This window comes from Tiliqua scincoides, chromosome 6 (genome assembly GCF_035046505.1).
Source record: "Tiliqua scincoides isolate rTilSci1 chromosome 6, rTilSci1.hap2, whole genome shotgun sequence".
NCBI lineage: Eukaryota > Metazoa > Chordata > Lepidosauria > Squamata > Scincidae > Tiliqua > Tiliqua scincoides.
In genome coordinates this window covers 16064846-16078674 of record NC_089826.1, presented here as the reverse complement: position 1 = coordinate 16078674, position 13829 = coordinate 16064846, and the positions used below count along the sequence as shown (strand labels likewise).

Below are 13829 nucleotides of genomic sequence, written 5' to 3'. Positions count from 1 at the left end.
GAGCCTGGGCCGCCGCAGGGCGCCCGCAGCCAAGCTCCTTAGGCGGACGAGCGAGTGCGCTCGCCCTGCTGCTGCCAGACTAACGGGGCTGTGCCTGTGCGCAAGGCTCCTGGCGTGCGCTCCTGCGCAGCGTCGCGAAGGCAGCCTCACTTCGCAGCCGGGAAAATCCTTCCCCCAGGGGCCAAGTGGGAGAACTTTGGGCTGCGTCGGTGGCGTAGCTAGAGGGGGTCAAAGCACTAAGCTTTGCAGGGAGCCTCACAGCAGCGAACAAGGGGCCCCTCCCCTTCAGAGCCATCCCAGACAGGCACAAGCCTCCTCCATTTTGCTCCCCCAACTGCCATGGCTCCCCAGGGGAGGGGCCCCTTGCACGCTGAGTGAGGCTTCCCAGGAGAACTCAGCAAACGTCAACAGGATTGTGCCCTATATCTATGTGTGCCTGGAAGTGTGCCTCATTGAGCAGGATGAGGCTTCCTTCTCAGTGAACGGGTTTAGAATTGCACTGTTAGGCTGCAATCCTATGCACACTTTCCTGGGAGTAAACCCAATTTATCACAGTGAGTCTTACTTCTGAGTAGACATACCTAGGATTATGCTGTCAGACTACAGTCCTGAACATTCATTTACTTAGAAGCCATTGAACACAATGGGCCTTCCAAATAATCCGGTCATGGGGGTCATGTTTTGCTACTCTTACTTATTCACTTGCATGGCTGTTCAGGATCATCTCCAAGTGCTGATGACTGAAAAAGCTTAGAAAGAAAATTCATTCTACAGAATGAGTGAAAATGGAGCATGAGGCATGTATCCTTATTTTTCTGTGGATAGACAAATCAATCATCAGCGAATAAAGAATATCTTGTTGGAATTAATTACATTTACTTTCAGTTACATCAAACTTTGGAGTTAAATCCTGTATTATTTTCATTCTACTGAGTTATGGGTGTTGCATAGAATGCTTTCCCAAGCATTCAATGCATATTCAGTAAAAAAAAATTGAACACAAGGAGGGAGTAGGTCTTACTACCAAGTTAAGCGTGCATAGAATTGGCCTGTATGTACAGAGAACTTGTGTCTCTGCCCTCATATACGCACTTTCTTATCAGTTACACAACTTTTATTATATAGGGAACAAGCAGTTGCCACATGTCACTTTTAGTGACTCCATAAAACGGCTCTTTCCCTTTTCTCCCAAGTTAAGCTTGGGTCAAGGGTTTAAAGGCTAACAACCAGAAATATTGTGGGGAATCATTGCCAAATAAGCAGAACATGAATTCTGGTAACCAAACAGCATGATAAGTCTATTCGGGTCAACTCAGAGGTAATTACTGTTGTGCTTAATGGGGCTTACTCTCAAGCAAGTGTGTATAGGATTGCAGCCTAATAAAGTTCATTGTCTGATTACTTAGTATGGTATTTGGTACAGTATTCTTTATAGCTCCACACTTGGACATGAGTCTTTTAAAATGAAAGCTGAACATTCAGAGTGGGAGTCGGGAATAATCCACTCATGCCCCTCTCTGGGACTATAGCAATGCAATAGTCTCAGTCCTATCTAGGATTGGGTCAGCATGCACAGGGTTATACAACAGAGGAAATGTGTTCTCCTGTCATAAAATGGCTGCAGATGGACTGTAGAGAAGGAGGCAGGAACCACTCTGCAACCACCGCCACAGCACCCACTGGAGCAGGTAAAGCATCAGTGGGGGTGGGGCAGGGAGGAGGAGGAATGGGGGTGAGGAGGCTGTGGAAGGGGTGGAATTGGCAATGGTGCATGCCAGATCCTATTCTCTTTTCCAAGCCTCCCTGCCCCCTTTGTCTCCTAGGACTTGCACCAGCAAAATTGCTAGCGCAGGTCCAAGGAGACCCATTGTAGAGCAGAGGCTTATGGAGGAGTAAAGGGATTTAAATCCCATTTCCCCTCTGAAATCTCCCAATCCACCCCCCCCCCTCACAAGATACAGTGTACCTGTATGAAATGGGCCAAGCCAGATGTTTAAACCAAACAGACCCACAGAAGTTACTGGGAATAATAGATATTCTAGTACAGTTAGCGCCCAATCCTATCCAATTTTCCAGCACCTGTGGAGTGGTGCCAATGGGGTGTGTGCTGCATCCTTCAGTGGGTGGCAGTCAAGGTAAGGTAACATTTGTTTCCTCACTTCCGGGCTGCATTGCAGCTGCACTGGTGCTGGAAAGTTGGATAGGATTGGGCCCTTAGCTTGCAAGGTTTTGCCAACTTATCTATCAGTAAGACCGACTGAACACAGTGGCATGTTATTCTGAGTAAACGTGCATAGAGTCCAACGTTTTCTGGTGCAGGATCTCCCTTCATTTGTTCAGTTTAGGGGAGTTGGGAGTTATGACCATGGAGTCCTTGTTGAAGGCTTTGAAAGTAGTTATCAGCCAAGTTAGTGAGAAGGTTATAACTACAGCTTTATCCTGTATTCACTTTTCAGCTTCCTGATGCTGCTGGTTACATGTTCACAGTGCTGTCAGTTTGACAGGAGGCTTATGCAACTCATGACTTCCCAGCTCTGCCCCCAATTTGCCCATTTCTCCACCCACTGGTTGGAATCTTGCTCCGTTATAATCAATGGGAAATTTTTTTAAAAACCATTGATCATTACCATCACATTCCTTGTATCAAAATTGTTACACCAGAGACTAGGGGTTGGACTAGGGTGAGAGTATGTGAAGATCTTATGGACTGCCGGCCAGCAGAGAGGTAGGTGGGAGCTGAGGAGGTGGTGTTCTGGGGTGAGGGGAAGTGGAGGGAGGGTGGGGAGAGGGCACTGAGGAGGCTTGCCAGTGAGAGGGAGTGGGGAGGGAAGAAGGGAGGACCAGTGGAGCTTTGCTTCACTGGATCATGAGCCTCCCTGTCAGGCCATCCACCCTGACACAGGGTGACACACCCAGGGTGACACACCCTGACACACCCAGACACAGACTCTGAATTCTGCGCCTACCCTCTGGTCATCTAGAATCAAGTAGTTCCATTGTGGGGCTACTTGCTTAACCCGGGGGAAGGGGGATGAACATTCCCTTCTTCTGAGGAGGTGGCATCACTGCCTGGGGCATGCTGTATGCAGTGGCAGCCATTTTCAGTGCCACTGCAGCACCGGGCAGCTCAGGATTGCTCAATTCTCAGTGCCCCCCCCCCACACACACACCCTGTGCCAACTTACTAACACCTTATTGCAGCAGTTCTCAAACTTTTAGCATTGGGACCCACTTTTTAGAATGACAATCTGTCCAGGACCCATTGGAGGTGATGTCATGGCCAGAAGTGACATCATCAAGCAAATTAAATTAATTATAAATAATTAAATTAAAATAAAATAATTAAATAAGGGGGAGCCAATCCTGTTCCACCAACTGAATCTACTCTGAAGTAAGTCCTATTGTGGTCAATGGGGCTTACATCCAGGAAAGTGTGGGTAGGATTGCAGCCTGTGAGCCCAATCCTATGCATGTCTACACTGAAGTAAGTCCCATAGTGGTCAATGGAGCTTACTCTGTAGTCTGCCTTCACAACCCCCCAAAAAGAATCAGTGAGCTCTTCAGCCCTCCCAGTGCCCAGTTTAAAGTTCTTCTGTTTCAGGCACATCAGAATAAAACCCACCTGGCTTTGCAAGTGCAAAATAGAAAATTTTCCCCTTACATTCAAGCCTCTTTTTTGTTCTTTTTTTTGGGGGGGGGGGAGGCTGCCATCTGGAGCAGCTCCATCGGATCAGGACCCTTCTGGTGTTCTCACATTCCCCTTTGCCTGGCCTGACCAGCAGCCAAGGCACATCTGCCTACTCGTGAGTAAACGTGACTGTGAGGCTGCTTTGCTTTCCATAGGGCTCCATAGACTGGGAAGGAGGCAGCTGGGAGGGAGGAACCTCCTTCTCTGGTGTTTTTGGGGGTTGCACTGATTGGATGAGGACCATTCTGACTTCCTTGGAGCCTCTCAGCCTGCCTCAACTCAGGTAAGTCCGCCTACTCGCGAGTAAACACGGCCACTGGCTTCATTTCGGGCTCAGACTCGCAGCTGGGAGGGGGGAGCAACTTGGGTGTTTTGGGGAGGCTGCGTTCATTAGATCGGGACCATTCAGGTGTCTTTGGATTCCTCTCAGCCTGCCCTTTCTGACGGACTATGGCAAGTACGCCCACTCGCGAGTAAACACGTGATACGACTCACTTTCACTTTCCATAGGGCTCCATGCATTTTTTCCTTCCAGCTTTTTGGCCATAACTTTTGAATGAAAGGAGTGATTTCCATTCTGTTTTTTTGCACTGCACTCTGCCAGCCATTCCGCATCCAACGGTGTATGGCATGACATGGTAGCTCCTAACCCCGTGATGTTAGCGCATCTGCGTCACCCCCCATGCACACACCGGGTGAGGCCTGCACCCCCTGCACCCCCTAGCGACGCCAGTGGCTGGGAATGAGTGCAACTGCCAGGCAGTGGTGTGGCCTCTGGGCTGTGAGGGGAGGGCAGGATGGGGGAAGGAACTGGAGTGGGGGAGGGGACCAGTGGAGCTCTGCTCCACTGTATCCTAAACTCAGGCTGAAAAGCCTGACATGGAGTCTCTCAAGTCTGTGCTGGCAAAATAGTGCAGGGGAACTAAAGTCCCTTTCCCCTGAGGAGACTTCCGGCTGCTCCCTGGCACCTGCTGGATACAGCGGTAGCTGCTTTGGTGCCACTGCTTCAGAGGATGCCAAGAAGCTCAGGACTGGACTGCTATCATAGGACTTTGTGCTATCAAGCTTAGTCTCCATAGCAGTGATTCACAATTGCACAATCAGCACTACCTCATAATAGCATATACTGCATATATAGCATATATACTCATATATAGCTGATATACCCAACAAGATAGATTCACACCACTTGCCTCATTTAACATGAAACAGTAGTCACAGTGATGCAGGCCTCTTTCTGCAACATACACATATTAATATGTATCTTTATAACTGCAGCGCGTAAAATAACACTTATATTGAGATGCTGTAATATTTGTTTGAACTGGGCAAATAATGGTTTCAATCCATTAAAATAAATATAAGCAATAACTAAAAATATCCTTTAGTTAAACATCTTACTTCATGCCCATTCCAAACTATTATTCAACTATATTTAATAAAGAAAATAGTTTACTTTTCTCTACAGTACACAAAAAGGAAAAAGTTCATGTAAAAAGCTTATTTTATATGTAATGAAATGCATTAAATAATTTGGATGGCAAGTCTGAAATCCCATAGGCAGTACCTGATTTTTGAGCTCTAAAAAGGGCTTGGGTGGAATGAAGTTGTTCTTTCCTAAGCCAGTTAGTTTCATTGACATAAGCAGGGCACAATGCTGAGTAAATAGAATTAGGGTCAGGGTGCTAGTTTGTGATCCTAAAGGGAATTAATTGGTTTACAAGAATAGAAAACAAATGTTTTGAGACCTGTAGCTTTGGTCCCTGTAGGGCTGTGCTGTCAGTTCAGTAAACTTTAATGAAACAGAGAAAAATAAACTCAACTCCATGTAGTCAGACAACTGAAACATAGATTGGTTTCCTGTACCTTTAAAAAAAAAAATCACTTGCTACTTTTAACCCTTCATCTTGCAGCAAATCTAATCCTTTATTAAAACCCCTTACCCTGTCTGTGTACACACAAATCCTTTGCTTGCTACACATACATGCCAAGAGTCAAAGTCAAAGGCAGTAGGTGACTTGTGTCTGGGCCAGGTTTAGCTCAGCTCTCCCAGAATAAGATAAATGTAAGTGATGAAGAACTCCTGGGGTTAGCTGAATTCATTTTGTATTCAACACTGCCTGGCTCTTTTCTCTTCCCCCTCTCTTTGTATGTTCAAGCCTACTTGAGTTTCTTTTCTCTTTTGTTAGCTCTTTTGATGTGATTCAGGGTACACCCTGCTGTAGAGAGAACTTCACAGGAATCGGAAATATAAGCACACCACTCAGGAACAGTCAATGTATAATAAATAGCAAGAATGTCTGAAGGCTTCATGATGTATTTTCTACAGAATCAAGGTGAATAAGACTCATCAACAGAGTTAAAGGGAAAGACCAGATAGATTGAAACTGTTGATATCCTTACTGTTAAAGAATCCTGATCCCAAGCACATTTAGAAATTTCTTTAGCTGATATCAGCACAACATATTTCAAAGTTAAATCAAGTTTATGTTGGATCAGAGTGAATGAGAAGCCAAAGTGTTACTGAGTTTAGGAGAGTGGATTCTGGAAGATCACCCAGAATTAAAAAGGACCAAAATAGGAAAGGACCAGTTTAACACAATGAAATTACAGAAAATGCCCACTTTTCTTAAGTTGTTGAAATATATATTTCAGGATTGATTTTTAATTTTTTTCTATTCATTCCTCAGAAGCATTACTTGTGTTAAGTGCATCACACAAAGGGCACAATCCTAACCCCTTATGTCAGTGCTTTCCAGCACCTTTCCAGCACTGACATAAGGCAATGCAGCTCTGAGGTACGGGAGCAAACTTTGAGGAGGCCTCCGTGAGTGACACCCAACTGCAGGATGCAGCACATGTCCCATTGGCACTGCTATGCCAGTGCTGGAAAGCACTGACATAAGGGGTTAGGATTGCGCCCAAAGTCAAATATAAATTTGAGTTGTCCACTGTAGCACTGTTTCTGTTGTCTTTACTGCACCATATTTTATCATGTGGAACTGAATCTACTGTTGGAGGCCTGAACCAAATATTCAAATGAAAGCTTTTCTGTCAAAAATAACTTCTGAATAATCTCAATCCATTTTCCAATGAGTAAATAGAGATACTTACACATTAAATAGTTTATACTGCACCTTAACATATTTGAGTATTTTAGCAAAATTGCAGTACTTTTTGAGATGTTTGGGTAGTTGCTTAACAACCCACCCTAAGTATTTATGTGTAGGAACAGCAAGTTTTCAGATTGTTATTCTCATTTAAGATGAAACTCAAATGGCTTAATGAACATAGAGGTTTTGTCCTAAATGAATTTTACCTAATGAAATTTTATCCATCTGTTTAGTTAATGTTTGCTAAATGACAAACCTGTCATCTGCTATGCTTCTGCCTGAGACATCTTTTCTGGAAGTAAACCTACTAATTTCCCTAGAGCAGTACCCTGCACATGCCTGATCTTGTCGAAGTTCGGAAGCTAAGCAGGGTCAGGCCTGGTTAGTACTTGGATGGGAGACCACCTGGGAATACCGGGTGCTGTAGGCTTATACCATAGTCTTTCGAGACTGAAGGTTGCCAACCAACCATTTTGGTTTCCAAACTCCTACAAAGGAGTTGGGGACCCTGTAAGGCTTGGTGACAGGCCCATGGTCAGGATTCTAGAGGTGTGTGAGCAACTATTTTTTCAGGGTGGGCAATTTTGTTGGGTATATATACTTGTGCGCAAAGTTAAAAGAAAAGCATGGAGAAACATCAAAGACCCAGAAATGTGAGGGTGGGAAAACTGCTGACTCAGGATGGGCAATGCCCGCCCTGCCCCCCTCTAGCTACAGCCCTGCTTGTTGGAGGCAGGGGTGGGACAGTGCTGCAGTGATTGTGCCACTGTCATGACCACATGAACAGATACGTAGAACACAAGGAGAACTCATTGGACTGTGAGAATGAAGACAGTTCAATCGGGTCTTGAAATAAGTGTTAAAAGAAGGTTCTGAAAAAGAAAAAAAATTATTATGCGCATCTTCATTGACTAGACTGAGAGCCCAGTTCTATCCAACTTTCCAGTGCTGGTGCAGCCGTAAAGCAGCCCCAGGTAACAAATGTTCCCTTACCTTGAGGAGGCCTGTGACTGCCTCCTTACTGCAGGATGCAGCACACACACACACACACACACCCCATTGACATGGCTGCATTAATGCTGGAATGTTGGATAGGATTGAGCCCTCAGTATGGCTCACTTCAGAGTAAGCAGGTCCTGGATCACATAAGTGCAGGTTATGTTGCAGGTGCAGGATTGGAGGCTTGAGTATTGAACAGGCAGCCTTACCTTTCTCTCAACCTTATTTTCTTTTTCAACTCTTTACAACTCTCCTATTCCACCTCTGTTTTCAGTCTGTCCATCCTCTGCCTTACCTTTGTGCTGGAAACAGAAAAGTTCTTTCTATGTTAGTTCCTCTCATTAGAAAGTGTGACATCTCTCTATGAATTTTGACTCACTCCCTTTAACTCTTTTACTCCCCTTGAAGCAAATCATTTTTTGGAGAGGGGGAGGTTGCCCCCTTTGATGTGTGTGTGTGTGTGTGTGTGTGTGTGTAAGCACTTTTTTTTTTTAGTTATGAACTTCTGCAAGCCTCTGCAGTTCAGCAAGTACCCAGAAGCCTTCCTTTTGGATCCATTTTGATTATAATCCTAACAATAGGCAGTAGGGATGTCAGAAATAGAGGGAGGAAAAGGATCTCAATACTGTGTGTACAAATCCAGTTAAACTGGTTATGGTTTTTAAAATATTCTGATTTTGAACAAGTTGACTTCTAGAAAGTGACTAATAGTGTGATACTTAGAGAATTGTGAAGTTATGGCATTATAGATGACAGTCTAGTATTTACTTTATCAGGTACATGAAGATGGAAGTTGCACACATACACTGAGGTCCAGTGGGTGATAAATACTTTTAATGAAGTGAGAGCAAGTATGCCAAGGAAAACAGATGCTGTCATCTCGTCTAATATACAGTACTGCAGTGTTTCTCAAACTGTAAGTTGGGACCCACTGGGTGGGTCATGAACCAATTTCAGGTGGGTTCCCATTCATTTCAATATATTATTTTTAATAGACTTGATGTTACCGTGGTATGTGAATTGCATTTGGAGAAATGTTGTACATCTGTACTTTTTTTGTTTTTGTTTTTATGGTTAATTCTGGTATACTCTTGTACAAGTTAGCCTGGGGTTCTCACATTTTTACTTGGCTTTGCAAGATACAGTGTGGAAAACAGGTTTTACTGTCCATTGTGTAGCTTTCCAACAAGGTGTCACACAGCAGAGCTGGGAGCATAGAAGTAAGGACAGAGCACTCAACAGGGTTACAATTCAACTGTCACAATCTAAACCATTTCCAGGTCACACAAAAACTTCCCCTTCCCCTTCATTAAGGCCTCTGTCTGAGCAAGGAAGTTGGCCAGAAGGATCATGTGATGTAGGCTGTTCCTGATTGGATGCTGCGTCTGGACTGAAATTAGGAAGTCACAAGGGATCATAGGAGTTCCTTAATGGATCAGCTGATAGAAAGCATGTTCTAGGTTCACCCCACACAATTGGGCCAGTACTGTAGTTCACACGAACACCAGTCTTGGTGATGTATTTTCCATTTGATTCCATGTCTCCCTGCTGGAAATAAGCTGCAAAGCGATGCATGTATTGGTCATAGGTCAGGAGCGCATGGGTTTCTGTTCCATAGCAGTTGATATACCAGATGCCCAGCATTGCCAGCAGTACAGCCACGTTCTTTTCCAGGGGAGCAGTGCGGAAGTGATTTTCCATCCAGTGGGCTCCAGCAAGCAAAGTTGTCCAAACCAATGTGCAGGGCAATGGAGAGGCTGATGGCAGATCACAATGAGTAACGACCACCAATCCAATCCCAAAACTCAAACATATTCTGAGTATCAATTCCAAAGTCCTTCACTTTGGGCCCATTGGTCGACAAGGCTGCAAAGTGCTTGGCCACTGCAGAAGAATCTTTTGCAGCATGAAGGAACCACTCTTTAGCTGTTTCTGCATTGGTGATAGTTTCTTGGGTGGTGAAAGTTTTGGATGCAATGATGAAGAGTATTGTCTCAGGATTTAGCTCAGCCAGAGTTTTGGCTATATGGGTGCCATCAATGTTTGAGACAAACCAAATGAGTGGCCCTCCCTTGGAATAGGGCTTCAGAGCTTCAGTCACCATGAGGGGGCCTAGATCAGATCTGCCAATCCCTATGTTGACCGCATCTGTGATTGCTTTTCCAGTTAGCTTTTCCACTCATCACTGTGAACTTTCTGGCAGAAGTTCTTCAGCTTCTCCAGCACTTTGTTCACTTCTGGGACTACATCTTTGCCATCAATGGATATTGGGGTATTCGAGAGATTCCACAAAGCAATGGGGAGCACGGCTTGGTTCTCCATGAAGTTGATCTCACTGCTGAACATTTTCTCTCGAGCCTTCTCAATGCCCCTTGATCTTGCCACATCAATCAATAGCTTCTTCACATCTTCCATAATGAGATTCTTTGAGAAGTCCACCAAGATGTCTCCTTAGTCACTCTTCAGTGTCAGGCTGAACTTGTGGAAATGCTCCGGGTTGGCCTCAAAGAGCTGCCGCAGCAGCAGCCTGACAGCGTTGACCTTGTGCCAGTTGGACAGCTTCTGAAAGGCGGTGTCCACGGACAGGGCCTTGGCTGCGGAGGGGCAGAGCAGCAGCAGGAGTACATCTGTACTTCTGGTCATGACATCACTTCCGGTGTGACATGATAGATTCTCATTCCAAAAAGTGCGTACTGGTGCTAAAAGTTTGAGAACCACTGCTGAGTTGTGTATACCTCTGGTCTCTTGTATTCCCCACACTTTGTTTCCTTTCATGCATCAGATGACTCAGGTAATCACATGTAAATGAATTGGTCTACAAAGTATTACTTTCCTATAGCTATACAGCAAACCCTCCCAAAACATGGGGGGGGGGGGTATGCAAGATAAGTCATGGTTAAGGATGAGGAAGGAAACTGGTGCTTATTGGGCCAGCATTTCCCAGAATGCACAGTGCTCTTACAATAGCTGTCAATAGTGCTGGGGCAAAGCACTGTAATGAATCGGGGTTAAAGGAAGCAATCTTATGGGAGGTATTTCTGTACTGCACTTTGAATACAGTACCACTGAAGTTAAGGTGCATTGAAATTAATGAGACTTGGGGCCCAGTCCTATCCAGCTCTCCGATGCAGCCATGCCAATGGGCTGTGCACTGCATCCTGCGGTGGGGGGGGGGGGGGAGAGTCATGGAGGCCTCCTCAAGGTAAGGGAATATTTGTTGCTGTATTCCAGGAATGTCAGGGCTGTATTGCAGTTACATCAGTGCTGAAAAGTTGGATAGGATTGGACCCTTAAGAGTGCAATCCTAATCAACTTTCTAGCACTGCCTTAGCTGTGCCAGTGGGGCATGCGCCACATCCTACAGTTGGGTGACAGTCACAGAGGCCTCCTCAAGGTAAGGCAATGTTTGTTCCCTTACCTCGGAGTTGTATTGCCCTTACCTTGGTGCTGTAAAGTTGATTAGGGTTGTGCCCTAAGTCAGTCAAGACTAACTTCCATGGTATTTAGTCATGACTAATTTAAGAACAGTGTAGGCATTTCAACTTTACAGCAGGAGCGTCTGTCAAACATAAAGACTGCAGGCTGAAAGTGGGCCCTGGAAACAATTTATCCAACCCCCCCCCCAGGTTATAATTGGGCTCTCCTAGCTTGATAATTAGGCTCTCTCATATCTTGAAAATATGCACAAGATCTGCACATTTTCTCTTCTGTTATTTGCAGCTATAGAGTTTCTAGGGGAGAACAAAGTGCTTATTTCTGGCCATCATCTGCTGAACGATGTCACTTTTTTGCTTAATGACATCACACTCAACTCTCAGTAGATGCCATGAATGCTAACTTAGGCCCTCTGTATGAAACAAGTTTGACATCCCTGCTCTATGGGATCCCCTATGCTTGGCTGACCATCATTTTAGGGCACAATCCTAACCCCTTATGTCAGTGCTTTCCAGCACTGGCATAGCAGTGCCAATGGGACATGTGCTGCATCCTGCAGTTGGGTGGCACTTACAGAGGCCTCCTCAAAATAAGGGAATGTTTGTTCCCTTAACTCAGAGCTGCACTGCCTTTATGTCAGTGCTGGAAAGCACTGACATAAGGGGTTAGGATTGCACCCTTAATAAATTAGACTTGATGTAGTCATAAGTGACTACATCTGGGAAAATTACAGATCTGTGCTTTTAACAGTCTACAATGTATATGCTTTTAACAATAACAGTCAATGGGGCTTACTCCTGGGTGAGTGTGGATAGAATTGCAGCCTTTTGGATATTTGGGAATTTTTTTTTTAAACAGGTCAGGAACTGCTTGGGAAGGCTAGGAAGGTTTAAACAAATTTTTAAACTTATACTTTTTAAGTTTTACTTCTAATTTATTTACTTCATTAATTGATTTGATTTTGTCATATGGAGGGGGAGTTGAAAATGTTCCAGCTTAATGACATTGCTTCCAGATTGATGACATCACTTTTGATGCAGGGATAATGTGATATGGGTTTGGCAGGTGAGGCAGAACCTCCCCAGCTTATTGCAGCTGCCCTGCCTGCTTACACTTGGAGGAGGCTCTCCTTGCCCCTGAGAAAGCTGGTGTAAGGAGAGCCTCCTTGGGTGTAAGCAGGCAGGGCAGCTGCGGTGCTTTTTGATGGACTGTGATGGGGTGGTTCTGCCTCACCTGTCACACCAGCACCTCTGATGGGTCCTGACAAACTATCATTCTAAAACAGGGGTGGGCAAACTTTCAACTTAGGGGTCCCGGACCTTTAACAACCTTATAGAAGAGGGACTTTCAGCAGGTGCAGCTTGTCATTTCCTGGAAGACAAGCTGCACCTGTTGAAATTCTCTCTCTTCCACAATTGTTAAAGGTTCAGGATCCTTCAGGCTGAAAGTTTGCCCACCCCTGTTCTGAAAAGTGGGTCCTGGTGCCCCAAAGTTTGGGAACCTCTGCTTTAGGGACTTCCCTCCGCAGCAGGCTGCTATTAACAGCCCAATCCTATCCACACTTTCCTGAGAGTAAGCCCCATTGACTCTGATGGGACATGCATAGGATTGGGCTGCAAGTCTGATGGAGAAACTCTCCCAACGCAGGGCTGCACTCCCGTGCGTACTTTCCTGGGAGTAAGCCCTGTAGAACCCAGGGGGGCTAACTGCTGAGGCCGTGCGCTCGGCGAGCAGCCAGGGCGTGCGCAGCGGCGCAGGAGAAGCGCCTCCTCGCCCTGCTGGCCGTGCGCAGCGGCGCGGGAGCCTTTGGAAGGGCGGCGGCGGCGCCGGGGAGCGCGCGGGCCGTGCCGGGGCGCGGGGCCTGCCGCCCTCTCGGGTGGGCGCTTTGTGCGGCGGGCTTGTCCCGCGCGCAGACAACAGGTTGGAGGCTGTAGGTGCGGGCGAGGCCAGCGGCGCGCGGACAAAGGCGCTCTGTGTGCCATTCGCCACGCTCGGCGGCCCCTTTGCAGAAGGGCGCGCACCGGGGCGCGGGCTGGGCCGCTAGTCTGCATAGCAGCAGCGCCTGCCCGGTCGCCCTGGAAATCGCCCCGCGCGCAGGGGGCGGGGAGAGAGCCAGAGCCACCTCCAGGGCCATCATGCTTCACAGTCGCAGCAGCCCCGGGCTGCGTGCTCAGCCCCGCCTAGCTTCCCAGCACCGGTGCAGCCCCCAGGCAAGGGAACAAACACTCTCCCAGCGTGAGCAGGCCTCTGGGAGTGCAGCACGCCCCCAACTGGCACCAGCACTGGAAAAGGGGAGAGGACTGGGCCCTGAGTGTGACATTGTCCCCATGGCTCTCTCTGAGCAAGGCGCACGGGCAGCAATGGCAAGACCCTTTCATTATAGGCACCCAGTCAAAATATTAACATAAGAACATAAGAACAGCCCCACTGGATCAGGCCATAGGCCCATCTAGTCCAGCTTCCTGTATCTCACAGCGGCCCACCAAATGCCCCAGGGAGCACACCAGATAACAAGAGACCTGCAAGGCTTCCTGGGAATTGTAGTTAAGAACATAAGAACAGCCCCACTGGATCAGGCCATGGGCCCATCTAGT

At 46.5% G+C, this 13829-nt stretch overlaps 1 pseudogene; it reads right to left on the bottom strand.

Annotated features, from left to right (window-relative positions):
* Positions 1-9065: 9065 nt before the first annotated feature.
* Positions 9066-10443, bottom strand: LOC136655703 (glucose-6-phosphate isomerase pseudogene; annotated as a pseudogene).
* Positions 10444-13829: the final 3386 nt, after the last annotated feature.